This window comes from Dermacentor variabilis, chromosome 9 (genome assembly GCF_050947875.1).
Source record: "Dermacentor variabilis isolate Ectoservices chromosome 9, ASM5094787v1, whole genome shotgun sequence".
Lineage (NCBI taxonomy): Eukaryota > Metazoa > Arthropoda > Arachnida > Ixodida > Ixodidae > Dermacentor > Dermacentor variabilis.
In genome coordinates, this window is record NC_134576.1 from 8,044,534 (window position 1) to 8,057,677 (window position 13,144).

At 48.8% G+C, this 13,144-nt stretch overlaps 2 non-coding genes across 2 annotated transcripts; both read left to right on the plus strand.

Moving 5' to 3' along the window:
* Positions 1 to 9,351: 9,351 nt before the first annotated feature.
* On the plus strand, positions 9,352 to 9,424 carry TRNAS-CGA (transfer RNA serine (anticodon CGA)). Its single transcript has one exon. It is a non-coding gene; the product is annotated as a tRNA-Ser (tRNA).
* Positions 9,425 to 12,154: 2,730 nt separating this feature from the next.
* On the plus strand, positions 12,155 to 12,227 carry TRNAS-CGA (transfer RNA serine (anticodon CGA)). The gene has a single exon. It is a non-coding gene; the product is annotated as a tRNA-Ser (tRNA).
* Positions 12,228 to 13,144: the final 917 nt, after the last annotated feature.

Genomic DNA, 13,144 nt, shown 5'->3' on the forward strand with positions numbered 1-13,144 from the left:
GTTCCCACCTGCGGCAAGTTGTTTTTTCATCCACTTTAATTTCTAATAATTTATCGTTTCTTGATGCCATTTATTAGGCATGTGAGCATTATTCATACGCTTCATATTCTCACCTGTACATACTCATCATCACCGTTTTGGACCCTGGTGGTGGGGCTCTCACTCGAGAGAATAAAGAAGAGACTGGCTGCCTAAACCTCGTCTCACAAGTGTTGGAGTGTGCTGTCCGGTTCCTTCGCCCTCTCGCTCCCGGTCGCTCTCCAGCTTCACCTACGGTACATCCCTGGAGCTCCGCTCGGGTCGCCGCCTCTACCAACTGCACTCAACCATGTCGCAAGACCAGCAGACCAGTACCACGACATCCACCTTGCCTACTCCTGCGGGAACCCCTTCTTGGACAGTCACCACCCCTCAGAAGGATCCACCGCTCTTTGCTGGGCTTCCAGGCGACGACGTTGAAGACTGGTTGGAGCTATACGAGCGCGTGAGTGACTTTAACCACTGGAACGAATCAGCAAAACTTGCTCACGTCGCCTTCTACCTAACCGGAGTTGCGAAAACTTGGTTTTCCAATCATGAGCTCGATTTGGTCAACTGGAGCATCTTTAAACACCATCTACGCCAGATTTTCGCGAACTCGTCTCTCCGCTCCGATATCGCTAAGAAGAAGCTTGCTGAGCGTGTACAGCACTCAGGCGAGTCCTACACTTCATACATAGAGGACGTCCTCGCCCTCTGCCGCCGCGTGAACACCTCGATGGCAGAGAGTGACCGTGTGCGCCACCTGCTCAAGGGTATTGGGACTGCGGCATTCAATGCTCTTGTAGTGCTGAATCCCACTACCGTCGCCGACATCATCAGTACGTGTCAGCGTCTCGATGACCTTCATATACTCCGCTTACACCCTGACACGTCTGATTGCAAGGCGTCCAACGACAGCGAGCTACGTGCTTTGATTCGCTCCATCATCCGTGAGGAACTGCACGCCCAAGCTTCGTCAAACCCTCCTGAGGTCCATCTGATGCCCCCTGGTCGCGGCCTACGCCATATCGTGAGGGAAGAGCTAGCTGCCGTGACCTGCCCGCAAATCACGAGCCCGCGCCCTATCCATACGCCAAAATACGCTCAGGTTGCCTCTATAGCGCCACCCTCCCAGCAGCCCTCACAACAGGCACCTGCACCGTACATGTCCCTGAATCCTATCACTGCAAGACCATCGCCTGTTCCGTCTTATAACGCATGGAGCCCACCTCGACCGGTTTGTTACTACTGCGGCATCCGTGGCCACATTTCCAGGTTTTGCCGACGCCGTCAGCAAGATGAAAGACGTGGCTATGACGGCTTTGAAAGGGATCAGTTTTCTGGCCCTGTACCACGACGTCGGCGTTCTGACTACGATTATTATTCACGACGTTCCCCATCTCCACAGGACTTCAACACTGCCGGTTCATTGCGTTTCCCGCGTCGTCGCTCTCCATCACCGATGCGGCGCTCTTCTTCACCTCTACGACCGGCTACTTCGTCCTCCGATCACCGCCCGGAAAACTAAATGGTGCAGCTTCAGGAGGGAAAGCTGCATCTTTTGGACAACGTGAAACTCCTCCGGAGCCCCCGTCAAATGTACTTCTGGTGTGTGTTGAAGGTGTCCGAATCGAAGCCTTGGTTGACACAGGTGCATCGCTTTCCGTTATTAGTGCTGACTTGTGTTCTCGATTGCGAAAAGTGAAGACACCGTATGATGGCCCTCCCCTTCGTTGTGCTAATACAGTTCTTGTTCAGCCCTCCAGTGTTTGCACTGCGCGCGTTTTCATTGATGGCATCCTCCACCACATTCAGTTCGTCGTGCTATCTTCGTGCACTTACGCGATGATTTTGGGATGGGACTTCCTGTCCTCCGCCTCAGCTTTCATCTCTTGCCGTCAGCGAACTATTCATATGACGGACACTGAATCTTCGTCCGCTGTCAATGCTCATAGCCTGCGTTTTGTCACGTCTACCGACTGTTTCATTCCCGCGGGTAATGAGCATATTCTGACGCTGACTTCCGACACTATTCTTAATGGTGATGTGTTCCTTGCACCGAGCGGTTACTGCATTTCTGGTGGGCTTAGCCTTACTCCTAGCCTAGCACGGTTTCAGGACGGTAGAGCGTTTGTCGCTGTTCATAACCCTACTTCTTCGCCAGTTGTGCTCTCCCAGGGCTCTACTGTGACATGCTTTACTGACACCGAACCTCTTTCGCTGGTACCGCTTCACACTGAATCACCACCTTTGTCTACCACAACTGATTATCACACTGCTACCGCTGCGTTAACGGCCGCGATAAATCCCGATTTGACCGCTGCGCAGAAAGAAGACCTTCTGGCACTCCTGCACAAACACAGAGCCTTATTTGACGTCCACTCCAAGCTTCTGGGGCGCACTTCCGTCGCAGTACATCGCATCGAAACCGAAGGCAGTTCGGTTGTACGCCGCCGCCCGTATCGCGTGTCTTCCGCAGAACGGAAAATCATTGCGGATAACGTTGATGACATGCTCAAGAGAGACATCATTCGGCCATCCTCCAGTTCTTGGTCGTCTCCTGTCGTGCTGGTTCGCAAGAAAGACGGCTCTGTACGATTCTGCGTCGATTATCGAGCCCTTAATAAGATCACGCGCAAAGACGTATATCCGATGCCAAGAATTGACGATGCCATTGACTCCCTCCAGGGTGCAGAATATTTCTCTAGTCTAGACCTCCGATCCGGATACTGGCAAATCCCCATGCACGATGCGGACAAGGACAAGACAGCCTTTGCAACACCAGACGGACTTTACGAGTTCAACGTCATGCCATTCGGTTTATGTAATGCCCCTGCAACATTTGAACGCATGATCGACACAGTTTTACGTGGCCTTAAGTGGAAGACCTGTCTGTGCTATTTAGATGACATCGTTATTTTTTCTACAACTTTTCGTCAGCACCTTGAGCGCTTGGACGAAGTTTTCACATGCATTTCCAACGCTGGACTCCAACTCAACACAAAGAAATGCCTTTTTGCCAGAACGAACATCACAGTGTTGGGCCATCTTATCAGCAAAGATGGCGTTCGACCGGATCCCGAAAAGGTTGCTGCCGTGCTTCGCTTCCCTCGCCCTGAAAATCAAAAGCAATTAAGAAGTTTCTTGGGCCTGGCATCCTACTTCCGCCGCTTTATCAGTCATTTTGCGGCCGTGGCATCGCCGCTACACAAGTTGCTCACGTCGGGCACTGCTTTCCCTTGGACAGATGAATGCGAACTTTCTTTTCAAGCCCTCAAACAGGCATTAACCACCGACCCTGTCCTCTGTCACTTCGATGAGAACGCACCAACTTGCTTGCACACCGACGCTAGTGGCCATGGGATCGGTGCTGTACTTTTACAGCGTGATACCACCTCACGAGAGAGAGTTGTTGCCTATGCCAGTCGCGCACTAACACCTGCCGAAAAGAATTACTCGATCACAGAACAGGAATGTCTCGCAGTAGTTTGGGCAATCCAAAAATTTCGACCATATCTTTACGGACGCCATTTCACGGTCATAACCGACCACCACGCCTTATGCTGGTTGTCGTCAATCAAAAATTTGTCCGGACGACTTGGTCGCTGGGTGGTACGCTTACAAGAGTACGATTTTGACGTTGTCTACAAGTCTGGGAAAAAGCATCAAGATGCCGACGCTCTCTCTCGCTGCCCGCTGCCACTATTAGCTTCGAGTACACCTCCCCATTGCTCGCCACTTGATGATGAGACTAAGTCGTCACTCCCGTTATTACCGTTATTACCTCTATCGGTTACTGACACGTTATCTTCCAATCGCGTCACTCACCTCGCCTCGTGTCAACGTTCTGACCCCTACTGCGACAGCATCATCCAACGCCTGTGCGGAACTACATCTGCACCAAATGCCAGATTACGTCGACAGCTGCGACTATTTAAGCTTGACAACGATGTGCTGTACCGCTACGTATACAACTCCGACGGACACCGCTGGGTACCTATTCTTCCACGTTCGATGCGCACACAAGTCCTTGAAGCCTTGCACGACGACCCATCTGCTGGCCATTTGGGATTCCACAAAACATACCACCGCGTTAGGAGCCGTTTCTTTTGGCCAGGCATGTCTACCTTTGTGGCCAAGTACGTCGCTTCTTGCGTTCAGTGTCAACGGCGGAAACGTCCGACTTCGCCTCCTGCTGGGCTTTTACAGCCCATTCCATGTCCCGAGACACCGTTTGCCATCGTTGGGATAGACCTAGTCGGCCCTCTGCCCATAACGCCAGCGGGTCATCGATGGGTCGTGACAGCTGTTGACCAGCTCACACGTTACGCAGAGACCGCTCCTCTACGCTCTAGTTCGGCCTCCGACGTTGCCACCTTCTTTCTAGATGCCATTGTGCTGCGCCATGGTGCACCTCGTGTACTGTTAAGCGACCGCGGCAAGACTTTCATGTCAACAATGCTAGCAGAAGTACTCGGAGCTTGTGGCACAGTTCATAAGACAACATCCGCATATCACCCACAAACAAATGGTTTAACCGAGCGATTTCATCGCACACTAATAGATATGATATCCATGTATATCGGGCCAAACCACGACAACTGGGACAAACTTTTACCTTTCGTGACTTTTGCTCACAACACCGCTATCCAACGAACTACGGGATACTCACCTTTCTACCTAGTTTACGGCCGTTCCCCGACATTCACCATCGACGCCGCTTTCTTCAATGCCCCAGCTAACACCTCGGCCAGTATACCCGAACAGTTCGTCTCGAGACTTGAGGAATGCCGTCAACGCGCTCGCTTCAACACAGAAGTCAGTCAGCTAGACCGCAAGCAACGTTACGACATCTCTCGTCGCGACGTCTCCTTTCGTCCTGGAGAGGAGGTGCTCCTTTGGACGCCCATTCGTACACCCGGTTTGTGCGAGAAGTTTGAATCCCGCTTTCTTGGACCTTATATTATTAACGAACAAACATCCCCCGTGAACTATCGCGTTACTCCCGTAGACGTTTCTTCCGACCATCGTTGTCGTGGTTCGGAGATCGTTCACGTTTCGCGCCTAAAACGATTCGTTCGGCGTTCCCCTCCTGGCTAAGTCACGGCCTGGCTGGCCGCTTGCGCGTGCGGGGAAATTAGTGTGAGCATTATTCATACGCTTCATATTCTCACCTGTACATACTCATCATCACCGTTTTGGACCCTGGTGGTGGGGCTCTCACTCGAGAGAATAAAGAAGAGACTGGCTGCCTAAACCTCGTCTCACAGGCACAACTTATTTCCCCTATGTTGTCCTTGCTGTCAGTGCTTGTTGGCTTCTCATGATATGACTAATAAATATCGGGCCCCTCGGTTAACCCTCTTTCTTCTCGTTTATTAGATAACGAGGGTCTCGAATCCGGCAAGATTGATGCCTTCATGTAGCATATGTGGGTTTATTGACCAGTTGCCTTCACCCGAAAAGATCCCTTTTTTGTGACAACTGCGTCAAGGAGGACGCTCCACGTGCACCGCGAAGGTCTGTGATTGGTTGCGCTGGCTAACACTCCCAGGGTTTACTAGTGCACATAAATACCCAAGAAAGTTGATGGGGAAACAGCGCCTCGGTAACTCAATTGGTAGAGCAACGCACGCGAAATGCGAAGGTTGTGGGTTCGGTTCCCACCTGCGGCAAGTTGTTTTTTCATCCACTTTAATTTCTAATAATTTATCGTTTGTTCATGCCATTTATTAGGCACAACTAATTTCCCCTATGTTGTCCTTGCTGTCAGTGCTTGTTGGCTTCTCATGATATGACTAATAAATATCGGGCCCCTCGGTTAACCCCTTTCTTCTCGTTTATTACATAACGAGGGTCGCGAATCCAGCAACATTGATGCCTTCAGGTAGCATATATGGGTTTATTCACCAGTTTCCTTCACCCAAAAAGATCATGTTCTCGTGACACCTGCGGCAACGAGGACATTCAACGTCCGCCGCCAAGGTCTGTGAGTGGTGGCACTGGCTAACACTCCCAGGGTTTTACTAGTACACATTATTAAACAAGAAAGTTGATGGGGAAACAGCGCCGCGGTAGCTCAATTGGTAGAGCATCGCACGCGAAATGCGAAGGTTGTCGGTTCGGTTCCCACCTGCGGCAAGTTGTTTTTTCATCCGCTTTAATTTCTAATAATTTATCGTTTCTTCATACCATTTATTAGGCACAACTTATTTCCCCTACGTTGTCCTTGCTCTCAGTCCTTGTTGGCTTCTCATGATATGACTAAAAAATATCGGGCCCCTCGGATAACCCCTTTCTTCTAGTTTAATACATAACGAGGGTCTCGAATCCGGCAACATTAATGCCTTCAGGCGGCATATGTGGGTTTATTGACCAGTTGCCTTCACCCGAAAAGGTCCCTTTCTTGTGACGCCTGCGTCAAGGAGGACGCTCCACGTGCACCGCCAAGGTCTGTGATTGGTTGTGCTGGCTAACACTCCCAGGGTTTACTAGTACACATAAATACCCAAGAAAGTTGATGGCGAAACAGCGCCTGGGTAGCTCAATTGGTAGAGCAACGCACGCGAAATGCGAAGGTTGTGGGTTCGCTTCCCACCTGCGGCAAGTTTTTTCATCCGCTTTAATTTCTAATAATTTATCGTTTCTTCATGCCATTTATTAGGCACAACTAATTTCCCCTATGTTGTCCTTGCTGTCAGTGCTTGTTGACTTCTCATGATATGACTAATAAATATCGGGCCCCATGGTTAACCCCCTTTCCTCTCGTTTATTACATAGCGAGGGTCTCGAATGCGGCAACATTGATGCCTTCAGGCAGCATATGTGGGTTTATTGACCAGTTGCCTTCACCCGAAAAGATCACGTGCTCGTGACGCCTGCGGCAACGAGGACGTTCCACGTCAACCGCCAAGGTCTGTGAGTGGTGGCGCTGGCTAACACTCCCAGGGTTTTACGAGTACACATAAATACCCTAGAAAGTTGATGGGGAAACAGCGCCGCGGTAGATCAATTGGTAGAGCATCGCACGCGAAATGCGAAGGTTGTGGGTTCGGTTCCCACCTAAGCCAAGTTGTTTTTTTTCATCCGCTTTAATTTCTAATAATTTATCGTGTCTTCATACCATTTATTAGGCACAACTAATTTCCCCTATGTTGTCCTAGATGTCAGTCCTTGTTGGCTTCTCATGATATGACTAATAAATATCGGGCCTTTGGTTAACCCCCTTTCTTCTCGTTTATTACATAACGAGGGTCTCGAATGCGGCAACATTGATGCCTTCAGGCAGCATATGTGGGTTTATTGACCAGTTGCCTTCACCCGAAAAGATCACTTTCTTGTGACGCCTGCGTCAAGGAGGACGTTGCACGTCCGCCGCCAAGATCAGTGAGTGGTGGCGCTGGCTAACACTCCCAGGATTTTACTAGTACACATAAATACCCAAGAAAGTTGATGGGGAAACAGCGCCTCGGTAGCTCAATTGGTAGAGCAACGCACGCGAAATGCGAAGGTTGTGGGTTCGGTTCCCACCTGCGGCAAGTTCTTTTTTATCCACTTTAATTTCTAATAATTTATCGTTTCTTCATGCCATTTATTAGGCACAACTAATTTCCCCTATGTTGTCCTTGGTGTCGGTGCTTGTTGGCTTGTCATGATATGACTAATAAATATCGGGCCCCTCGGTTAACCCTCTTTCTTCTCGTTTATTAGATAACGAGGGTCTCGAATCCGGCAAGATTAATGCCTTCAGGTAGCATATGTGGGATTATTCAACACTTGCCTTCACCCACAAAGATCGCGTTCTCGTGACGCCTGCGGCAACGAGGACGTTCCACGTCCGCCGCCAAGGTCTGTGAGTGGTGGCGCGGGCTAACACTCCCAGGGTTCTACTAGTACACATAAATACCCTAGAAAGTTGATGGGGAAACAACGCCGCGGTAGCTCAATTGGTAGAGCATCGCACGCGAAATGCGAAGGTTGTGGGTTCGGTACCCACCTGCGGCAAGCTGTCTTTTCATCCGCTTTAATTTCTAATAATTTATCGTTTCTTCACGCGATTTATTAGGCCCAACTAATTTCCCCAATGTTGTCCTTGCTGTCAGTGTTTGTTGGCTTCTCTTGATATGACTAATAAATATCGGGCCCCTTGATTAACCCCTTTGTTCTCGTTTATTACATAACGAGGGTCTCGAATCCGGCAACATTGATGCCTTCAGGCAGCATATGTGGGTTTATTGACCAGTTGCCTTCACCCAAAAAGATCACGTTCACGTGACGCCTGCGGCAACCAGGACGGTCCACGTCCGCCGCCAAGGTCTGTGAGTGGTGGCGCTGGCTAACACTCCCAGGGTTTTACTAGTACACATAAATACCCTAGAAAGTTGATGGGGAAACAACGCCGCGGTAGCTCAATTGGTAGAGCATCGCACGCGAAATGCGAAGGTTGTGCGTTTGGTTCCCACCTAAGCGAAGTTGTTTTTTTCATCCGCTTTAATTTCTAATAATTTATCGTTTCTTCATACCATTTATTAGGCACAACTAATTTCCCCTATGTTGTCCTAGATGTCAGTCCTTGTTGGCTTCTCATGATATGACTAATAAATATCGGGCCTTTGGTTAACCCCCTTTCTTCTCGTTTATTACATAACGAGGGTCTCGAATCCGGCAAGATTGATGCCTTCGGCTAGCATATGTGGGTTCATTGACCAGTTGCCTTCACCCGAAAAGATCACTTTCTTGTGACGCCTGCGTCAAGGAGGACGTTCCACGTCCGCCGCCAAGGTGAGTGAGTGGTGGCGCTGGCTAACGCTCCCAGGATTTTACTAGTACACATAATTACCCAAGAAAGTTGATGGGGAAACAGCGCCGCGGTAGCTCAATTGGTAGAGCATCGCACGCGAAATGCGAAGGTTGTGGGTTGGGTTCCCACCTGCGGCAAGTTGTTATTTCATCTGCTTTAATTTCTAATAATTTATCGTTTCTTCACACCATTTATTAGGCACAACTTATTTCCCCTATGTTGTCCTTGCTGTCAGTCCTTGTTGGCTTCTCATGATATGACTAATAAACATCGGGCCCCTCGGTTAACCCCTTTCTTCTCGTTTATTACATAACGAGGGTCGCGAATCCAGCAACATTGATGCCTTCAGGTAGCATATATGGGTTTATTCACCAGTTTCCTTCACCCAAAAAGATCATGTTCTCGTGACACCTGCGGCAACGAGGACATTCAACGTCCGCCGCAAAGGTCTGTGAGTGGTGGCACTGGCTAACACTCCCAGGGATTTACTAGTACACATTATTAAACAAGAAAGTTGATGGGGAAACAGCGCCGCGGTAGCTCAATTGGTAGAGCATCGCACTCGAAATGCGAAGGTTGTGGGTTCGGTTCCCACCTGCGGCAAGCTGTTTTTTTCATCCGCTTTAATTTCTAATAATTTATCGTTCCTTCACGCCATTTATTAGGCCCAACTAATTTCCCCTATGTTGTCCTTGCTGTCAGTGCTTGTTGGCTTCTCATGATATGAATAATAAATATCGGGCCCCTCGGTTAAACCCCTTTCTTCTCGTTTATTACATAACGAGGGTCTCGAATCCGGCAACATTGATGCCTTCAGGCAGCATATGTGGGTTTATTGACCAATTGCCTTCACCCAAAAAGATCACGTTCTCGTGACGCCTGCGGCAACGAGGACGTTCCACGTCCGCCGCCAAGGTCTGTGAGTGGTGGCGCTGGCTAACACTCCGAGGGTTTTACTAGTACACATAAATGCCCTAGAAAGTTGATGGGGAAACAACGCCGCGGTAGCTCAATTGGTAGAGCATCGCACGCGAAGTGCGAAGGTTGTGGGTTCGGTTCCCACCTGCGGCAAGTTGTTTTTTTCATTCGCTTTAATTTCTCATAATTTATCGTTTCTTCATACCATTTATTAGGCACAACTAATTTCCCCTATGTTGTCCTTGCTGTCAGTGCTTGTTGGCTTCTCATGATATGACTAATAAATATCAAGCCCCTCGGTTAACCCCCTTTCTTCTCGTTTATTACATAACGAGGGTCTCGAATCCAGCAAGATTGATGCCTTCAGGTATCATATGTGGGTTTATTGACCAGTTGCCTTCCCCATAAAAGATCGCTTTCTCGTGACGCCTGCGTCAACGAGGACGTTCCACGTCCGCCGCCAAGGTCTGTGAGTGGTGGCACTGGCTAACACTCCCAGCGTTTTACTAGAACACATAAATACCATAGAATGTTGATGGGGAAACGACGCCGCGGTAGTTCAATTGGTAGATCATCGCACGCGAAATGCGAAGGTTGTGGGTTCGGTTCCCACCTGCGGCAAGCTGTCTTTTTCATCCGCTTTATTTTCAAAAAATTTATCGTTTCTTCTTACCATTTATTAGGCACAACTAATTTCCCCTACGTTGTCCTTGCTGTCAGTCCTTGTCGGCTTCTCATGATATGACTAATAAATATCGGGCCTCTCGGTTAACCCCCTTTCTTATCGTTTATTACATAGCGAGGGTCTCCAATCCGGCAAGATTGATGCCTTCAGGTAGCATATGTGGGTGTATTGACCAGTTTCCTTCACCCAAAAAGATCATGTTGTCGTGACCCCTGCGGCAACGAGGACGTTCCACGTCCGCCGCCAAGGTCTGTGAGTGGTGGCGCTGGCTAACACTCCCAGGGTTTTACTAGTACACATAAATACCCTAGAAAGTTGATGGGGAAACAGCGCCGCGGTAGCTCAATTGGTAGAGCATCGCACGCGAAATGCGAAGGTTGTGGGTTCGGTTCCCACCTAAGCCAAGTTGTTTTTTTCATCCGCTTTAATTTCTAATAATTTATCGTTTCTTCATACCATTTATTAGGCACAACTAATTTCCCCTATGTTGTCCTAGATGTCAGTCCTTGTTGGCTTCTCATGATATGACTAATAAATATCGGGCCTTTGGTTAACCCCCTTTCTTCTCGTTTATTACATAACGAGGGTCTCGAATCCGGCAAGATTGATGCCTTCGGGTAGCATATGTGGGTTCATTAAACAGTTGCCTTCACCCGAAAAGATCACTTTCTTGTGACGCCTGCGTCAAGGAGGACGTTGCACGTCCGCCGCCAAGGTCAGTGAGTGGTGGCGCTGGCTAACACTCCCAGGATTTTACTAGTACACATAAATACCCAAGAAAGTTGATGGTGAAACAGCGCCTCGGTAGCTCAATTGGTAGAGCAACGCACGCGAAATGCGAAGGTTGTCGGTTCGGTTCCCACCTGCGGCAAGTTGTTTTTTCATCCGCTTTAATTTCTAATAATTTATCGTTTCTTCATACCATTTATTAGGGACAACTAATTTCCCGAATGTTGTCCTTGCTGTCAGTGGTTGTTGGCTTCTCATGATATGACTAATAAATATCGGGCCCCTCGGTTAACCCCTTTCTTCTCGTTTATTACATAACGAGGGTCGCAAATCCACCAACATTGATGCCTTGAGGTAGCATATATGGGTTTATTCACCAGTTTCCTTCACCCAAAAAGATCATGTTCTCGTGACACCTGCGGCAACGACGACATTCAACGTCCGCCGCCAAGGTCTGTGAGTGGTGGCACTGGCTAACACACCCAGGGTTTTACTAGTACACATTATTAAACAAGAAAGTTGATGGGGAAACAGCGCCGCGGTAGCTCATTTGGTAGAGCAACGCACGCGAAATGCGAAGGTTGTCGGTTCGGTTCCCACCTGCGGCAAGTTGTTTTTTCATCCGCTTTAATTTCTAATAATTTATCGTTTCTTCATACCATTTATTAGGCACAACTTATTTCCCCTATGTTGTCCTTGCTCTCAGTCCTTGTTGGCTTCTCATGATATGACTAAAAAATATCGCGCCCCTCGGTTAACCCCTTTCTTCTAGTTTAATACATAACGAGGGTGTCGAATCCGGCAACATTAATGCCTTCAGGCGGCATATGTGGGTTTATTGACCAGTTGCCTTCACCCACAAAGATCGCGTTCTCGTGACGCCTGCGGCAACGAGGACATTCAACGTCCGCCGCAAAGGTCTGTGAGTGGTGGCACTGGCTAACACTCCCAGGGATTTACTAGTACACATTATTAAACAAGAAAGTTGATGGGGAAACAGCGCCGCGGTAGCTCAATTGGTAGAGCATCGCACTCGAAATGCGAAGGTTGTGGGTTCGGTTCCCACCTGCGGCAAGCTGTTTTTTTCATCCGCTTTAATTTCTAATAATTTATCGTTCCTTCACGCCATTTATTAGGCCCAACTAATTTCCCCTATGTTGTCCTTGCTGTCAGTGCTTGTTGGCTTCTCATGATATGAATAATAAATATCGGGCCCCTCGGTTAAACCCCTTTCTTCTCGTTTATTACATAACGAGGGTCTCGAATCCGGCAACATTGATGCCTTCAGGCAGCATATGTGGGTTTATTGACCAATTGCCTTCACCCAAAAAGATCACGTTCTCGTGACGCCTGCGGCAACGAGGACGTTCCACGTCCGCCGCCAAGGTCTGTGAGTGGTGGCGCTGGCTAACACTCCGAGGGTTTTACTAGTACACATAAATGCCCTAGAAAGTTGATGGGGAAACAACGCCGCGGTAGCTCAATTGGTAGAGCATCGCACGCGAAGTGCGAAGGTTGTGGGTTCGGTTCCCACCTGCGGCAAGTTGTTTTTTTCATTCGCTTTAATTTCTCATAATTTATCGTTTCTTCATACCATTTATTAGGCACAACTAATTTCCCCTATGTTGTCCTTGCTGTCAGTGCTTGTTGGCTTCTCATGATATGACTAATAAATATCAAGCCCCTCGGTTAACCCCCTTTCTTCTCGTTTATTACATAACGAGGGTCTCGAATCCAGCAAGATTGATGCCTTCAGGTATCATATGTGGGTTTATTGACCAGTTGCCTTCCCCATAAAAGATCGCTTTCTCGTGACGCCTGCGTCAACGAGGACGTTCCACGTCCGCCGCCAAGGTCTGTGAGTGGTGGCACTGGCTAACACTCCCAGCGTTTTACTAGAACACATAAATACCATAGAATGTTGATGGGGAAACGACGCCGCGGTAGTTCAATTGGTAGATCATCGCACGCGAAATGCGAAGGTTGTGGGT